Below are 19,688 nucleotides of genomic sequence, written 5' to 3'. Positions count from 1 at the left end.
CACAAAAGCACCATGCATGTTGTTTGCTTTCACACAAGAGATTACTAGGAAGGGGACCGGTGGGAGATTAGGAGAAGGAGCGTGTCCTGGTAAAGCGAACGGAAAAAACGAGATGGTTTAGATAAACGAGGAGCATTTAATTGAATTACGTCTAACACTTTCTGAATTCTAGGATTCTCTTAGGCGCCCTATGCAGCTGGATTGAGGGAGTAGAAGCTAGGGATCAAGTGTGCAAGATAAACTGGAGAAAGTAAATGCAAAAAAGACGGAGGGATGTGATGGTTGCTTGTCCGTTTATTTTACCAGGCCACTTATTACTAGGAGTGGTGGGTTTTTGTAATATGACGGCTTTACTGCCGCACCATAAGCGAGGTGAGACTCCCATGCAGCGCCACCCTCTACTCTAGTACTACCTTGGTCATGGTTTCTTAGTCCCCCAATGAATTTGACTGAACATTTAACTGACAAAATGTTAGTGCATGTCAACAAAAACTATATCATTGGATTCTTATTTGAACATAGTTTTCAATGATATAATTTTTGGTGACAAGCATGAGCATTTATCATACTATATATAATGTTAGTTAAATTTATGGTCATACTAATATATAGTAAGGTGCTCGTGCATTGCACGGAATAGTGAAATGGATTGATCGAGGAGTTGTTTATTTTGAAAAAGGATGTGGGGGTCATCTCATGTGTAACGAGTATCGATAGGTTTCTTCGAATATTATTTCTTCTCTAGAGCTCACAAACATCTGGGTGAAATAGATAAAAAGTATCTTTTGCAAACAAAAGCGTTCAACTGTTCAACCTGCATCCAAAACTTGTGAAGAAACAACACTTATTGTGCTTTGCAAGAAATGATCTTTAAGAATTAGTTTTTGAGTATCGATTGTTATACATGTTGGCTACAGATGACATGGCACTTTCTTATAGTCAACAGTTGGTTATACTATTAAGTATTAACCATGCTCTTATACACCTAGACAGAGGGATTAAATCGGGATGACTTGGAAGGGGCAGAGGAGATGTAAGAAATGGTTCATCATAAGTCTTTCACCAGTACTGTAGTAAAAATTCTCAGTTAATCTCATAAATGGTAAGCGAGAACTCCAATGGAGAAAAAGCATACATGGAAGATTCTAAACAAAACCATAAATGGATACACTTTTCTCCAAGCGCGATACTCTAGAGCAAGATCATGCATGGAAGGTTCTATACTATATAAATAAGAAGTCTCCACATGCTTAGACAGCGGATTACATTGAACGAAGAATAATGATCAACAATTAACTTGGTAATGCATATGTCCAAGTGAACCTCCTTGGAGTCCCCGTGCACCATATTGGGGTGAAAATCATAATATGGTGTCGAATTGCGGGTTCCGACTAACCCTTGAGGTTCGAACTCTGGGGTGCGCACGAAGAATACACTCTCTCTAGTTTGCTCGCTCAACGATCTCAGGGCCGAGCTCAACGAACCCAAAGAACAACAGACACAAGAGTTTATACTAGTTTGGGCCACCTTGCGGTTTAATACCCTACTCCAGTGTGGTGTTGGTGGATTGCCTCACAGTCCAAGGATGAACTAGTACAGGGGACGAACAGCCTCAGGAGGAGAGGTGTTCTTGAGCTTGGCGAGCTGTGGATGTGAGCATGGAATGGATCCGATCCAAGATGAGTCCCCGCCTATGGTGGTGGCTAGCCCTATTTATAGAGGCCCTGGTCATCTTCCCCAAATATTAGGCGGGAAGGGATCCCGCAATGGCCAAGTTTGAAGGGGGACAAGTAGTACAAGCCATCCCCACAAAAGGTGGTCTTCGCCTACCGAAGGCTCTTGTGGTGACGCTGCAGTGGGCTCCGTGGCGACCTCCATCCTGCCGTCCTGCTGGTCTTGGTCTTGTTGCACCGATATGGAAACCTTTGCCTGACGCCTCGGGACTCCTCGTCAGTGCCTGCCTCTTTAGCACGAAAGAGGAAACTGGTACACTGTGCCCACTGGTGCCCGCGTAGCCTTGGACGTCATGGCTCACGTCACATGAACCTCGCGAGGTGCCCCCTGCATAAAGATCCCCACTCCTTGGGAGCCAACCTAGTGAGGCTGCCCCCAGGGAGGTCTTTGTGTCGTCTGCCTCGCGAGGCTTGGCCCCTCGCAAGGGTCTTGAGTGGTTGTTGCTCAAGATTGGCCTTACCAGGCCGTTGGTGGAGCCACGCACAAGCCCGCAGGCAGGCAAATGTAGGCACCCCCGGTCCCAGAAAGCCGACAGTAGCCCCTGGGCCCAAGGCGCGCTCGATCTTGGCTTCGAGGCGAAGCCAAAGGGTAATTGCGGAGCGCCGCGGGCCCCAACCACTGTTCTCACCTGACAAAAGGCTGGCGCACGCTACAGAGTCTTCATTGTCTTCCTTCGTCTTGCTCCGGATCCCCTTTCCTGTTCTCAGCCCCAAGAGACTCCAGATCTGCCAGGGCCCCTCTTCAAGCTTGTAGCCGATGGCATCCGACAAGGTGAAGGCCACATGCTCGCCCGCCTGGTACGATCCCGCCTTGAGCACGCCCAATGTCTCGGAGAAGAACTTCGCCACCGCGCTCTTGTTGGCGGCGGGCGACAGCAACGAGGGGGGAGAGACTGCGCTCGGGGTCGGCTCCGCCAAGCAGGAGGCCTCCGGTAGCACCTTCTACCCCTTCTTCATGCACACTGTCTTCGCGGGGCTGGTCCCCCCTTTCTCTTAGTTTTTCTACACCGTCCTCCGCCATTACAAACTCCACGCCCTCCACCTTCATCCCAATTCCGTCCTACTCCTGTCGATCTTCGCCTTCTATTGTCAGGCTTTCATGGGGGTGATGTCGTCTGTGGCGCTGATTCGCCATTTCTTCTACCTCTCAAACAAGGATGGCGCGGCATGCTCAGGGTGCGGCAACTTTGTTGCGGTAAACAGAGCCAATACGATCTCGAGAGCCGCAAAGAAGGTAGAGGGCTTCCGGAACAAATGGGTCCTTATGAATACCAAGAGCCCCTACCCTTGGCTGGTGCTGCTGACAGGAAGGCCAGTGCCTCATGACGGGTGGACTAGCGAGAAGCTCACCGACTCGCGGGTAGAGCAGGTGTTGGGGAGGATGGCAGCTGACTTGAAGCCAGACGATCCAAAGGCGGAGAAGCTGACGGGGGCCATGATCGTCAAGGAGTTCCTGTTGCAGAGCCTGGCCCTGCTCTAGGTGCGCTCGTGCCCCTTGTGAAGGCTCATGGAAGAACGAGGGGGTGACCTCCGCCTACGCCCTAATGCCTTGTCCGACAAGGAGGTGGACAAGGTCCTCCACCTCTTGGTTGCGGAGGATCATGGGTATCCGCCTGACACCCATCTTCCACTGTACCGCCGCCCAGATGGGTCGAAGATTGCTGCCGCGATGCTCGTCTTCAACGAGCGCGGGCTCGTGCCGCCGACGCCTACCGGGGCTCCGGTGGTGGCGGCCTCGGTGATGGTGTCCTCCGGTGAGTCCGGCGAGGAGGAGAGGGCTGACTCAGAGGCGACCCGGGAGGAGCTGGGGAGACCTCTGCTCTCCACGTGGCAAACCTCCTCCGCACCCTTCCTAACAACGACGAGGCCAGCATGCACCTGGTGATGGAGTCGCAGATCTCTGCCGGGGTCCTGACAAGGTCCGGGGGACCCCCTAGAAGAAACCGCTGGCCGGGGTCCTGAGGAAGGGTAGATCAGCATTGATCTCCTGAGGCGATGTTGCCGCTCCGTCGTCAGCCGACGCTGAAGTGGGTCCGGCTGCCGTGCCCTTGCCAGCTCCTAGGGCTCGCGTGCCTACGCCCCAGGACGCGAAACCTTTGGGCTTGGTGTTCCAGAAGAGGCCGAGAGAGTACGCCGCCGTAGATCAGTAAGCACTTCGTCCTAATCCCTTGTTTCTTTCCTTGCTGTAGTTTCTTGATATCTTCCTTGCACTGGCAGGCCAACGTCGGTGGCGAAGAAGAAGAAGGGGGCGACCAAAACCCATGAGGCCCCACAGCCAGCTGTTTCCGCGCCTCCTCTGGCACAGAGGGACGATGGTGGCCCCCGAGCCTCAGCATCCAGGTTGTCTTCACGAGATTCAAAGGCTCCACCTCAGGAGAAGGCAATCTCCATGGCCAAGCTAGCCCCGGAGGCACCTGCCTCCAGCTTGCTTGCTGAGGCTCCGGAGGCTCAGGAGCCCCCGGACCATTCTGCTGCCGCCAACCTGTAGGCCATGGCACCGATGCTACCTCCTCCTCTTCTTATCATGCCGCCAGGCCGTGATCCTTCTGCCTCGCCTGATGCTCTAGAGGAGGCTTTTTCCGCGCTGACCTAGCTTTGGAATGACCTTCAGGGCGCCGACCGTCGCTTGGCATCAGGGCGCCTGGAGCTGATCTCGGGGTTGTTGTGGTCCGATGCATCTGTGAGGGCGGCGTGGGGCCAGGCGGTGGCAACTTCTAAGGAGGGTAAGCGAGCTGTCGACTGGGCCACGGCCGCCCGCGAGGTGGCGATGAAGGATGCCGAGGACGCCAAGGAGCGCTGCCGGGTGGCGGAAGCCGATCTGGAGACATTGCACAATGAACGTGCAGCCGAAGCTCATCAGTACGAGGCACAGGAGGAGAAGCTAAAGGCTCGGGAAGACGCGGTCTCCGGTCGTGACACGAAGCTGGAGCAGCTGGCGCAGGCGCAAGCCGTGGAGCGCCGCCGCCTGGAGGAGCTAGAGACGAAGATGGAGGCGGAGGAGGCCCAGCTAGAGGCCAACGCGAAGGTTCTTGCTGAAGATCGCGTGGCCTTGAAATCCCTTGAGCTGAGGTCCCGCGAGGCTTTGCAGGAGCTCTACGAGAAGGGCTTGGAGAAGCCATTGGTGACTAATGATGATGGCCCAGCCCAGCTACTCCCTCAGCTTATCACGGTGCTCGAGGGCGTTGCCAACGGGATCGGCCCCATGGTGGAGGGGGAAGCCCGTGCGCTCTCCTCATCAGCCCTGACGCGCATCTTCAGCCATCTTCATCTTCGCGACCCCAGCGCCGACCTCGATGCCCTGCTCGAGCCCGTGGACGAGGAGCGCTGCGAGGCTGCTGCCGGAGCCATGAAGGACCGACTGGAGGCCCTGTTGGAGAAATTCCTCACCATCGACCCCGCGCCTCCGGCTGACAGTGCCGCCGCCCCTGAGACCACGGTCGACGGCACGGGCGACGGCGACGCTGCTGACGGGGAGGCGCTGCCTGACGACAACGCCCAGGACTGAAGAGGAGGCTTGCTGGTGGATGGTAGTGCTCCTTTCTGTTTTTAGTTTCCTGCAAAGTTTCTTGCGTTATGCAACGTGCCTCGTGGAGGCATCAAAACATGTGTTTGGTATTGGAGAAGGAGTATGTCTTCTAATAACTTGTTAGGATTCCGTGATCTCCTTCCCGTTTTCTCATTGTTCTACGTCGGCAGGGCCCGGCCCCGCGCATGCCTTAGCCGCCGTTGGGTCGTTTGGATCACCAGGACGAGACCAAGGGGTGAGGGGATACATGGCCAGTTAGGCTCCTGAGTCGCAATGCTCAGGAGTCCCTCTTGACGTGCAAACAACCAGCGGAAAGGAAATGTGAAAGTAGGTCTTAATGTTCTGCGTCGGCACGGCCCGATCCCGCGCGTGCCTCAGCCGCCGTTGGGTCGTCTGGATGTCCAGGACGAGACCAAGGGGTGAGGGGCTACATGGCCAGTTAGGCTCCTGAGTCGCGATGCTCAGGAGTCCCCCTTGACGTACAAACAGACCTCCATAGCATTCCTAGCCGAGGTCCCACTCAGGAGAGGGGCGCGACTACCAGGTCCGAGAGACCTCGCAGGGTGGCCTACGCCAGGCATGACCTAAGTGCAGCCCCCATGCCCAGCCTCCTCGCGCGACTCTCTCGGGGGGAAAGCATTACGACAAGGCTGGACACCGAGTCGGCTGGCTCCCTAAGGTTGATGCGGCCATGGGGCCGCCCTCAGTTATTTATCACCAGTGCGGAGCATAGTGCTTCCGCACTTGCATGGGCATAGCCACTCCTTGACCGTGTCGACTGCCAGCGCGGAGCATGGTGCTTCCACTTGTGCGTGGGTGAGGGCTCCCTCTGAGTGGATCCCCCGGGGTGTGTACAACCCCGCCCTGATACGTGGCTTGCACGGCAGGAATAGACGAGGTGTGTCTGGGTACTCGTGAGCTAGTGCGGGACTCACGAGGCCCTAGCTCAAGGCGGGTTGCGTCTGGTCTTGGTTCTTGGTGGCTGTGATGGTCCTGCGAGATGGTTAGGCAACTTGCACCGGATGAATCTCCTGAGGTGATCACATGAGAAGGCCAGACACCAACGACCCCAGGAGGTGACGTGAACAGGGCCGGCCCGCCAGACAGAGCTCCGCCGTTGGGTTTATCGACGCTGCAGGGACAGACTCAAGCACAAACACCGTGCCTAGTCTTCTCATGCGAAAGATCCTGAGGAAAGATGACCGGCGCGTGGCTCCCGCGGTGGCGAGGCACCGGGTCGCGCACCCTGGCTTGTCCGTCCGCGATTAGCTCATCTGAGAACATGGAACCAAGGGCCATGGGAGGTGACGTACATGGGAGCTGGCCCGCGAGCTAGAGCTCAGCCTCTTGGGTTTAGCGATGCTGCAGGGACAGACCTGAGCACAAACGCCATGCCAGTCCTTAATCATGAGGCGGTTGTGGGTAGGCTTGCAAGGGCACACGACGTTCATGGTATCGAAGTACCGGATAGGCAGGTGATAATCATAAGATGACTCAAGCAATGAGGTAAGCTAGTTTGAATAGATGCAAAAACGGTACATGCCACAGGGACGGACCCATGCGGCCTGGGGATGATGCAGCCCGAGGGGCGCCCCCAACAGAGTAAGCTAAAGATGCAAAAGGATACGTGTCGCAGGGACATGCCCATGCGACCTGGGGATGATGCAGCCCGAGGGGAGCCCCAGCTGAGTAAACCAGAAAACGTCACCTGGCACCGTTGTTGAAGAGGTGTTGGAGCAGCTGAAGATGCGCGCAGAAGAAGTCGCTCCTCATGAGTCGTTCAGCGGTCGGTTCCCGGGGGACCCCGGAGGTCTTGGCTCCTCCTCCCCCTGGATCTCCTGGCGCCTGGCCTCGTGAGCCGCCAGGGCGCCCTGCAAGAGCCATTGGAAGGTGACAGCCGCATTTGGCATGCTGAAAGGCATGCGAACGTAGCTGTGTCGGGGGCCCTCGCACCGACCAATGCTCGATGGCCAGAAGCGCCCCTGAGATGCGGCCCTGTTGAGCCCTGGAATGTCGATGCAGACGCGCAGCTTGTCGTCCTTGCCAATACAAGGAGCTGCGCCAGGTGGTGGGCGGCGGTCGCCGCGCATGGCTCTCGCCCCTTGTAGCTCCTCAATCGCCTTGGTGATGAACTCCTGAGCACCAGGCACTCCACACCTTGCGCTCTCTTGTGGGAAATGTGCGGCGAAGCACGCCTCCATGTGGTGCCCGAGCGCCTCCCTCGTGACGTTGGCTAGGTCTGAGGCCCTCTAGAAGAGAGCCCCCGAGCCCAGCCCGAGGAGGGCGCCAGGTGCGCCTTCCTGTTGGGGAATGCAGTAATTTCAAAAAAAATCCTACACACACGCAAGATCATGGTGATGCATAGCAACTAGAGGGGAGAATGTTGTCTACGTACCCTCGTAGACTGTAAGCGGAAGTGTTATGACAACGCGGTTGATGTAGTCGTATGTCTTCACGTTCGGCTCGGTGACGTCCAGCGAACTCACAATCCAGTAGAGCCTCGAGGGAGAGTTTCCTCAGCATGACGACGTGATGACGGTGATGATGATGCTACCGGAACAGGGATTCGCCTAAGCACCGCTACGATATTACCGAGGTGGATTATGGTGGATGGGGGCACCGCACACGGCTAAAGATCAATGATCAACTTGTATCTCTGGGGTGCCCCCTCCCCCGTATATAAAGGAGTGGAGGAGGCGAGGGGCCGGCCCTCTCTATGGCGCGCCCTAGGGGAGTCCTACTCCCACCGGGAGTAGGATTCCCCCCTTCCATGTAGTAGGAGTAGGAGAGAAGGAAGGGGAGGAGAGGAGGAAGGAAAGGGGGCGGCCCCTCCCAATTCGGATTGGGCTAGAGGGCATGCCTCCCACCTTTTCCTCCCCTCCCCTCTTTTCAACTAAGGCCCAATAAGGCCCATATACTCCCAGGGGGGTTCTGGTAACCTCCCGGTACTCCGGAAAATGCCCCAACTCATCCGAAACCATTCCGATGTCCAAACTTAGGCTTCCAATATATCGATCTTTATGTCTCGACCATTTCAAGACTCCTCGTTATGTCCGTGCTCAAATCCGGGACTCTGAACTATCTTCGGTACATCAAAACACATAAACTCGTAATACCGATCGTCACCGAACGTTAAGCGTGCGGACCCTACGGGTTCGAGAACTATGTAGACATGACCGAGACATGTCTCCGGTCAATAACCAATAGTGGAACCTGGATGCTCATATTGGCTCCTACATATTCTATGAAGATCTTTATCGGTCAAACCGCATAACGGTATATGTTGTTCCCTTTGTCATCGGTATATTACTTGCCCGAGATTCGATCGTCGGTATCTCAATACCTAGTTCAATCTCGTTACTGGCAAGTCTCTTTACTCGTTCTGTAATGCTACATCTTGTAACTAACTCATTAGCTACATTTCTTGCAAGGCTTATAGTGATGTACATTACCGAAAGGGCCCAAAGATACCTCTCCGACAATCGGAGTGACAAATCCTAATCTTGATCCATGACAACTCAACAAATACCATCAGAGACACCTGTAGAGCACCTTTATAATCACCCAGTTACGTTGTGACGTTTGGTAGCACACAAAGTGTTTCTCCAGTATTCAGGAGTTGCATGATCTCATAGTCATAGGAACATGTATAGTTATGGAGAAAGCAATAGCAACAAACTGAACGATCATCGTGCTAATCTAACAGATGGGTCATGTCAATCACATCATTATCTAATGATGTGATCCCGTTAATCAAATGACAACTCATGTCTATGGTTAGGAAACATAACCATCTTTGATTCAACGAGCTAGTCAAGTAGAGACAAACTAGTGACACTCTGTTTGTCTATGTATTCACACATGTACTAAGTTTCCGGTTAATACAATTCTAGCATGAATAATAAACATTTATCATGATATAAGGAAATATAAATACCAACTTTATTATTGCCTCTAGGGCATATTTCCTTCAGTCTCTCACTTGCACTAGAGTCAATAATCTACATTACATTGTAATGATTCTAACACCCATGGAGTCTTGGTGCTGATCATGTTTTGCTCGTGAGAGAGGCTTAATCAATGGGTCTGCAACATTCAGATCGGTATGTATCTTGCAAATTTCTATATCTCCCTCCTTGAATTGATCGCAGATGGAATTGAAGCGTCTCTTGATGTGCTTGGTTCTCTTGTGAAATCTGGATTCCTTTGCCAAGGCGATTGCTCCAGTATTGTCACAAAAGATTTCATTGGACCCTATGCACTAGGTATGACACCTAGATCGAATATGAACTCCTTCATCCAGACTCCTTCATTTGCTTCTTCCGAAGCAGCTATGTATTCCGCCTCAAACGTAGATCCTGCCACGACGCTCTGCTTGGAACTGCACCAACTGACAGCTCCAACATTTAATAAAAATACGTATCCGGTTTGTGAGTTAGAGTCATCCAGATTAGTGTCAAAGCTTGCATCGACGTAACCATTTACGACGAGCTCTTTGTCACCTCCATATACGAGAAACATATCCTTAGTCCTTTTCAGGTATTTCATGATGTTCTTGACCACTGTCTAGTGATCCACTCCTGGATTACTTTGGTACCTCCCTGCTAAACTTATAGCAAGGCACACATCAGGTCTGGTACACAGCATAGCATACATGATAGAGCCTATGGATGAAGCATAGGGAACACCTTTCATTTTCTCTCTATCTTCTGCAGTGGTCGGGCTTTGAGTCTGACTCAACTTCACACCTTGTAATACAGGCAAGAACCCTTTCTTTGCCTGATCCATTTTGAACTTCTTCAAAACTTTATCAAGGTATGTGCTTTGTGAAAGTCCAATCAAGCGTCTTGATCTATCTCTATAGATCTTGATGCCCAATATATAGGCAACTTCACCGAGGTCTTTCATTGAAAAATTCTTAAGTATCCTTTTATGCTACTCAGAAATTCAGTATCATTTTCGATCAACAATATGTTATCTACATATAATATCAGAAATGCTACGGAGCTCCCACTCAATTTCTTGTAAATAGAGGCTTCTCCAAAAGTCTGTATAAAACCATATGCTTTGACCACACTATCAAAGCGTATGTTCCAACTCCGAGAGGCTTGCACCAGTCCATAAATGGATCGCTGGAGCTTGCACACTTTGTTAGCACCTTTTGGATCAACGAAACCTTCTGGTTACATCATATACAACTCTTCTTTAAGATAACCATTAAGGAATGCAGTTTTGACATCCATTTGCCAAATTTCATAATCATAAAATGCGGCAATTGCTAACATGATCCGGACGGACCTAAGCATCGCTACGAGTGAGAAGGTCTCATTGTAGTCAACTCCTTGAACTTATCGAAAACCTTTGGCAACAAGTCGAGCTTTGTAGACAGTAATATTACCGTCAGCGTCAGTATTCTTCTTGAAGATCCATTTATTCTCTATGGCCTGCCGATCATCGGGCAAGTCAACCAAAGTCCATACTTTGTTCTCATACATGGATCCCATCTCAGATTTCATGGCCTCAAGCCATTTTGCAGAATCTGGGCTCATCATTGCTTCCTCATAGTTTGTAGGTTTGTCATGGTCAAGTAACATGACTTCCAGAACAGTATTGCCATACCACTCTAGTGCGGATCTTACTCTGGTTGACCTACAAGGTTTGGTAGTAACTTGATCAGAAGTTTCATGATCATCATCATTAGCTTCCTCACTTACTGGTGTAGGAGTCACTTGAACTGATTTCCGTGATGAACTACTTTCCAATAAGGGAGAAGGTACAATTACCTCGTCAAGTTCTACTTTCCTCCTACTCACTTCTTTCTAGAGAAACTCCTTCTCTAGAAAGGATCCATTCTTAGCAACGAATATCTTGCCTTCGGATCTGTGATAGAAGGTGTACCCAACAGGCTCCTTTGGGTATCCTATGAAGACACATTTCTCCGATTTGGGTTCGAGCTTATCAGGTTGAAGCTTTTTCACATAAGCATCGCAGCCCCAAACTTTAAGAAACGACAACTTGGGTTTCTTGCCAAACCATAGTTCATAAGGTGTCGTCTCAACGGATTTAGATGGTGCCCTATTTAATGTGAATGCAGCTGTCTCTAAATCATAACCCCAAAATGATAGCGGTAAATCAATGAGAGACATCATAGATCACACCATATCTAGTAAAGTACGACTACGACATTCGGACACACCATTATGCTGTGGTGTTCCACGTGGAGTCAGTTGTGAAACTATTCTGCATTGTTTCAAATGAAGTCCAAACTCATAACTCAAATATTCGCCTCCACGATCAGATCGTAGAAACTTGATTTTCTTGTTACGATGATTTTCCACTTCACTCTAAAATTCTTTGAACTTTTCAAATGTTTCAGACTTATGTTTCATTAAGTAGATATACCCATATCTGCTCAAATCATCTTTGAAGGTGAGAAAATAACAATATCCGCTGCGAGCTTCAATGTTCATTGGACCACATACATCAGTATGTATGATTTCCAATAACTCTGTTGCTCACTCCATTGTTCCGGAGAACGGAGTTTTAGTCATCTTGCCCATGAGGCATGGTTCGCAAGTACCAAGTGATTCATAATCAAGTGATTCCATAAGTCCATCAGAATGGAGTTTCTTCATGCGCTTTATACCAATATGACCTAAACGGTAGTGCCACAAATAAGTTGCACTATCATTATCAAATGTGCATCTTTTGGCTTCAATACTATGAACATGTGTATCACTACTATCAAGATTTAGTAAAAATAGACCACTCATCAGGGGTGCATGACCATAAAAGATATTACTCATATAAATAGAACAAGCATTATTCTCCGATCTAAATGAATAGCCGTCTCGCATCAAACAAGATCTAGATATAATGTTCATGCTCAACGCTGGCACCAAATAACAATTATTTAGGTCTAATATTAATCCCGAAGGTAGATGTAGAGGTAGCATGCCGACGGTGATCACATCGACTTTGGAACCATTTCCCACGCGCATCGTCACCTCGTCCTTAGCCAATCTTTGCTTAATCCGTAGCCCCTGTTTCGAGTGGCAAATGTTAGCAACTGAACCAGTATCAAATACCCATGCACTACTACGAGCATTAGTAAGGTACACATCAATAACATGTATATCAAGTATACCTTTCACTTTTCCATCCTTCTTCTCCACCAAATACTTCAGGAAGTTCCGCTTCCAGTGACCAGTTCCTTTGAAGTAGAAGCACTCAGTCTCAGGCTTAGGTCCAGACTTGGGTTTCTTCACTTGAGCAGCAACTGGCTTGCTGTTCTTCTTGAAGTTCCCCTTCTTCCCTTTACCCTTTTTCTTGAAACTGGTGGTCTTGTTGACCATCAACACTTGATGCTCCTTCTTGATTTCTACCTCCGCAGCTTTTAGCATTGCGAAGAGCTCCAGAATTGTCTTATCCTTCCCTTTCATATTATAGTTCATCATGAAGCTCTTGTAGCTTGGTGGCAGTGATTGAAGAACTCTGTCATTGACACTATCATCAGGAAGATTAACTCCTAGTTTAGTCAAGTGGTTGTGGTACCCAGACATTCTGAGTATATGTTCACTGACAGAACTAAAATCCTCCATCTTGCAGTTGTAGAACTTATTGGAGACTTCATATCTCTCAATCCAGGCATTTGCTTGAAATATTAACTTCAACTCCTAGAACATCTCATATGCAACATGACATTCAAAACATCGTTGAAGTTCTGGTTCTAAGCCATAAATCACGGCACACTGAACTATTGAGTAGTCATCAACTTTGCTCTACTAGGTGTTCATAACATCTGGCGTTGCTCCTGTAGCGGGTTTGTCACCTAGTAGTGCTTCCAGGACGTAATTTTTCTGTGCAGCAATGAGGATAATCCTCAAGTTACGGACCCAGTCCATGTAGTTGCTACCATCATCTTTCAACCTAGCTTTCTCTAGGAACGCATTAAAATTCAACGGAACAACAACACGGGCCATCTATCTACAACAACATAGACATGCAAAATACTAGCAGGTACTAAGTTCATGATAAACTAAAGTTCAATTAATCAAATTACTTAAGAACTCCCACTTAGATAGACATCTCTATAATCATCTAAGTGATCACGTGATCCACATCAACTAAACCATGTCCGATCATCACATGAGATGGAGTAGTTTTCAATGGTGAACATCACTATGTTGATCATATCTACCATATGATTCATGCTCGACCTTTCGGTCTCCAGTGTTCTGAGGCCATATCTGCATATGCTAGGCTCGTCAAGTTTAACCCGAGTATTCTGCGTGTGCAAAACTGGCTTGCACCCGTTGTCTGTGCACGTAGAGCTTATCACACCCGATCATCACGTGGTGTCTCGGCACGACTAACTATAGCAACGGTGCATACTCAGGGAGAACACTTATACCTTGAAATTTAGTGAGAGATCATCTTATAATGCTACTGCCGAACTAAGAAAAATAAAATGCATAAAGGATAAACATCACATGCAATCAATATAAGTGATATGATATGGCCATCATAATCTTCTGCCTTTGATCTCCATCTCCAAAGCACCGTCATGATCACCATCATCACCGGCTTGACACCTTGATCTCCATCGAAGCATCGTTGTCGTCTCGCCAACTATTGCCTCTACGACAATCGCTACCGCTTAGTGATAAAGTAATCAATTACTTGGCGATTGCATTTCATACAATAAAGCGACAACCATATGGCTCCAGCCTGTTACTGATAACTGTGTTACAAAACATGATCATCTCATACAAAAATTTAGCATCATGTCTTGACCATATCACATCACAACATGCCCTGCAAAAACAAGTTAGACGTCCTCTACTTTGTTGTTGCAAGTTTTACGTGGCTGCTACGGGTTGAGCAAGAACCGTTCTTACCTACGCATCAAAAACCATAATGCGGTATAGTGATTTTTTTATCTTCAGAAAGAACCCTATTCATTGAATCCGATTCAACTAAAGTTGGAGAAACAGACACCCACTAGCCACCTGTGTGTGAAGCACGTCGGTAGAACCAGTCTCGCTTAAGCATATGCGTAATGTCGGTATGGGCCGCTTCATCTAACAATGCCGCTGAAACAAGAATCAACTAGTGACGGCAAGCAATATGTATATGCCCACGCCCACAACTCATTTGTGTTCTTCTTGTGCATATAACATCTACGCATAAACCTGGCTCTGATGCCACTGTTGGGGAATGCAGTAATTTCAAAAAATTTCCAACGCACACGCAAGATCATGGTGATGCATAGCAACGATAGGGGAGAGTGTTGTCTACGTACCCTTGTAGACCATAAGAGGAAGTGTTATGACAACACGGTTGATGTAGTCGTACGTCTTCACGATCGACCTATCCTAGTACCAAAAGTACGGCACCTCCGCGATCTGCACACGTTCGGCTCGGTGATGTCCCGCGAACTCACAATCCAGTAGAGCTTCGAGGGAGAGTTTCGTAAGCACAACGGTGTGATGACGTTGATGATGATGCTACAGGAACAGGGCTTCGCCTAAGCACCGCTACGATATTACCGAGGTGGATTATGGTGGAGGGGGGCACCGCACACGGCTAAAGATCAATGATCAACTTATATCTCTGGGGTTCCCCCTCCCTCGTATATAAAGGAGTGGAGGAGGGGAGGGGCCGGCCCTCTCTATGGTGCACCCTAGGGGAGTCCTACTCCAAACGGGAGTAGGATTCCCACCTTTCATGTAGTAGGAGTAGGAGAGAAGGAAGGGGAGGAGAGGAGAAAGGAAAGGGGGGCGACCGCCTCCCAATTCGGATTGGGCTAGGGGAGCGCGCCTCCCACCTTTTCTTTCCCTCCCCTCTTTTCCACTAAGGCCCAATAAGGCCCATATACTCCCCGGGGGGTTCCAGTAACCTCCCGGTACTCCCGAAAATGCTCGAACTCATCCGGAACCATTCCGATGTCAAAACATAGGCTTCCAATATAACGATCTTTATGTATTGACCATTTCAAGACTCCTCGTTATGTCCGTGATCAAATCTGGGACTCCGAACTATCTTCGGTACATCAAAACACATAAACTCGTAATACCCATCATCACAGAACGTTAAGCGTGTGGACCCTATGGGTTCGAGAACTACGTAGACATGACCGAGACATGTCTCCGGTCAATAACCAATAGCGGAATCTGGATGCTCATATTGGCTCCTACATATTCTACGAAGATCTTTATCGGTCAAACCACATAATAGTATACGTTGTTCCCTTTGTCATCGGTATGTTACTTGCCCGAGATTCGATCATCGGTATCTCAATACCTAGTTCAATCTCATTACCGGCAAGTCTCTTTACTCGTTCTGTAATGCTACATCCCGTAACTAACTCATTAGCTACATTGCTTGCAAGGCTTATAGTGATGTACATTACCGAGAGGGCCCAGAGATACCTCTCCGACAATTGGAGTGACAGATCCTAATCTTGATCCATGCCAACTCATCAAACACCATCGGAGACACATGTAGAGCACCTTTATAATCACCCATTTATGTTGTGACGTTTGTAGCACACAAAGTGTTCCTCCGGTATTCGAGAGTTGCATGATCTCATAGTCATAGGAACATGTATAGTTATGGAGAAAGCAATAGCTACAAGCTAAACGATCATCGTGCTAAGCTAACGGATGGGTCAAGTCAATCACATCATTCTCTAATGATGTGATCCCATTAATCAAATGACAACTCATGTAGAGGCAAACTAGTGACACTCTGTTTGTCTATGTATTCACACATGTACTAAGTTTCCGATGAATACAATTCTAGCAAGAATAATAAACATTTATCATGATATAAGGAAATATAAATAACAACTTTATTATTGCCTCTAGGGCATATTTCCTTCACTTCCTATGCGAGGGAAGGAGGCGCCCCATCTAGGGACGCAGGTCCTGAGGTAGTGCCGCTGGAGACACCGCTCTCCTGAAGCCCTTGATAGAGAAATTGCTTCTTCCTGGGGATGGTCTTAGGAGGGTAGACGGCGCCTTCGTTATCTGGGTCTTTGGCCGCTGCCGCTTGGTAGGTATGCTCGAGGGATGACACCGCTTCCTTCTCCTCACAGGCAACCGTGATGACGCCGCAGCTCCCGGGCATCTTGAGGACGTTGTAGCCATGATGGGTCACTACCATAAACTTGGCCAGGGCTGGGTACCTGAGGATGGCGTTGTACGGCAGGCAGATGTGGGCGACGTCGAAGTTGATGAGCTCGGTGCAGTAGTTGTCATGCTTGCTGAAGAAGATAGGGAGGCGAACCTGCCCGATCCGGGTGGTGGAGCCGCGGTTACTACTGAGAAGGGCTTGGTAGGCTGTAGTTGATCGTATGGCACTTGGAGGCGGTTGAACGTCTCGACGGACAACACATTGAGCCCCGCGCCACCGTCGATGAGGGTCTAGGTGAATTGGACATTGTTGATGATGGCTGAGAAGAGCATCGGGAGGGCGCCGGTAGTTGCCGCGCACTTGAGTTGGTCCGAGGAGCTAAAGGTAATGGTGCACTTGGACCACCTGAGCGGGTGCACGGCCTCGAGCCTGGGGAGGGCCGCGTTCACCTCTCGAGCGAACTGCTTCAAGATATGCTGAGAGGCTAGGGCCTGAGCGCCACCCAAGATGCAAGCAACATCGTGAGGCTCCTGGAAGCCCCCAGCCCCCCTCGTCCTGATGATGGTCATCATTTCTTCTTGGTGGTGACGGCAGAGGAGGGAGGCCAGCGTTGCCCTGAGGGCAGTCCTCACGAGGCTGGTCTCTCCAGACGTCCTCGCGAGGCTGGTCCTGCCAGCGGTCCTCATGAGGCCGGTCGTGCCATTCCTGAAGGGGGCCGCGGTCGTCCCAGCGTCCTCCATTGCGGCCTCCTCCATGGTCGTAGCCTCGGTCATTGCGCTCTGAGCGTCGACCAAAGCGCCCATCGCAGATGGCCCTGAGCTCCTGGCAGTCGTTCGTGTTGTGGCTATGCACATTGTGGAAGGCGCAGAACGGGCGGTTGGTCTTGGATGACTCGGGGTGGTCGCAGCCACGCTTCATCTCTAGCTCCGCCATGAGTACGGCAGCCGCCTTGCGCTTCACGTCCTTGGTCTTGGCCTTCTTGTCTTCTGGGCCGGCAGCTGGAAGCTCGAGGAGGGAGAGGCACCTTCCTCAGCTCTTGTGCACTTGGTCGCCATGTTGAACATCTCCAAATCCATGCACAAGTCCTCGTGGATGGCGAGCTCCTCCTTCATCTTCATGTCACGGACGCCATCGGAGAATGCTGAGATGATGGCCTCGTCCGTCCCTCTGGGTATCTTGAGGCGAACATTGTTAAAGCGCTAGTTGTACTTCTACAAGGTTTCCCCTGACTACTGATTGACGCACCGTAGTTCACCAGCGGCAGGCGGACGGTCACGAGTGCCTTGGAAGTTGGTGACAAAATGCTCGCACATCTCACCCTAGGAGGAGATCGATCCCGCGGGCAGCTTTAGGAGCCATAAGCGCGCGCCATCCTTAAGGGCCATCAGAAACCAGTTCTCCATGACCTTCTTGTCGCCGTTGGCCGCCTCGATGATCAGCTCGTAGAGCTGCATGAACTTTGAGGGTCGGGGGTGCCGTCGTAGTGCGGAGGCAGGTCAGCCTTGAACTTGTCGGGCTAGAGGATGATGCGCAGCTCGGGGGTGAAGGCGCGGCAGCCCGCCGTGGTCACTGGAGCCCGTCGTGGAGGCAAATCCCGGTCTTGGTACCTGCGCGCCACCGCCACAGGTGGCGCGCGATCCTGACGTGGTGGTGCTGGGAGCGCAGGAGCATTTTCTTGTGGCCAAAGGACTTCTTGGCATCTTCATTCTTCGTGTGCGGGCGTCGTGCACGGTGTGTCACGTCGCGGGGCCGCGTGTCTTGGTGCGAGGGCGCCATCTTGATGTGGAGGCGGTGGAGGTGCTCCATGGGCTACGTAGTTCGCTGCAGGATGTGGGTGAGGCAACGAGAGAGACGGCGTGGGAGAGCTCCCAGCGGCGCTGATGAGCACGGTGATGCGGTCCAGCAAGTCTTCGTAGAGGTCATTGACCGGGTGGTAACGCAGGAGCACGCGTGCCATGAGCAAGGCGGCATGCACGTCCGTGGGTGTGCGACGAGCATGGGACGATGAACCGGCTGGAGTCAGCGATGGGGTGGCGGTGCGTCCGTCTCGCCGCTCAGAGGGTGCAACGATGAGGCTTGCTGCTCGTTTCCCGCAGGACCGGTAGTGGCATTGGCAGCAGGTGATGGAGAACGCCAGGGAGGTCCACCCATAGGTGCTGTCTGAGCGACGCGAGCGGCAAGGGCGGCCCATCACTACGGGCTTGGCGAGCGTCAGCCATGGATGTGGCGGAGCAGTGGTACGTCGACCGATCGGAGAAAGGTTTTGGCGCACCCCTACCTGGCGCACCAAATGTCCGATTGTAGGTTCCGGCTAACCCATGAGGTTCGAACTCTGGGGTGCGCACGAAGAACACTTTCTCTATAGTTTGCTCGCTTAATGATCTCACGGCCTAGCTCGACGAACCCAAAGAACAAAAGACACAAGAGTTTATACTAGTTCGGGCCACCTTACGGTGTACTACCCTACTCCAGTGTGGTGTTGGTGGATTGCCTCACGGGCTAGGAATGAACTAGTACAGGGGACGAACAGCCTCAGGAGGAGAGGTGTTCTTGAGCTTGGCGAGCTGTGGATGTGAGGATGGAATGGATCCGATCCAAGAAGAGTCTCCCCCCTATGGTGGTGGCTAGCCCTATTTATAGAGGCCCTAGTCCTCTTCCCCAAATATTAGGCGGGAAGGGATCTAGTTTGAAGGGGGACAACTAGTACAAGCCATCCTGACAAAAGGTGGTCTTCTCCTGCCAAAGGCTTTGGTAGTGATGCTGCAGTGGGCTCCGTGGTGACCTCCGTCCTGCCGTCCTGCTGGTCTTGGTCTTGTTGCACCAATATGGAAACCTTTGCCTGACGCCTCGGAACTCCTCATCAGTGCATGCCACTTTAGCACGAAAGAGAAAACTGGGACACTGCGCCTGCCTGGCCTTGGTCGTCATGGCTCATGTCACGTGAACCTCGCGAGGTGCCCCTGCATAGAGATCTCCGCTCCTCGGGAGCCAGCCTAGTGAGGCTGCCCATAGGGAGGTCTTGGTGTCATCCGCCTCGCGAGGCTTGGCCCCTCGCGACAGTCTTGAGTGGTTGCTGCTGAAGATGGGCCATACCAGGCCGTTGGTGGAGCCACGCACAAGCCCCGAGGCAGGCAAGTCTGGGCACCCCTGGTCCCGGAATGCCAACACATGGGTCTTCCATGCCCACTTCGCCAAGAAAGGAGCAGGTCGACACAGTCCCAGTTAGCGTCGTGCAGCTGGGGTCGGCACCCATGTACCTCTGAGGGGCAGTAACAGTGAGCATGCACCCG

The sequence above is a fragment of the Triticum urartu genome, chromosome 3A, assembly GCF_056163025.1.
Source record: "Triticum urartu cultivar PI428250 chromosome 3A, HENAU_Tu73, whole genome shotgun sequence".
Classification (NCBI taxonomy): Eukaryota; Viridiplantae; Streptophyta; class Magnoliopsida; order Poales; family Poaceae; genus Triticum; species Triticum urartu.
The sequence above is the reverse complement of the archived record's forward strand: the minus strand, read 5'-3'. Positions refer to the sequence as shown.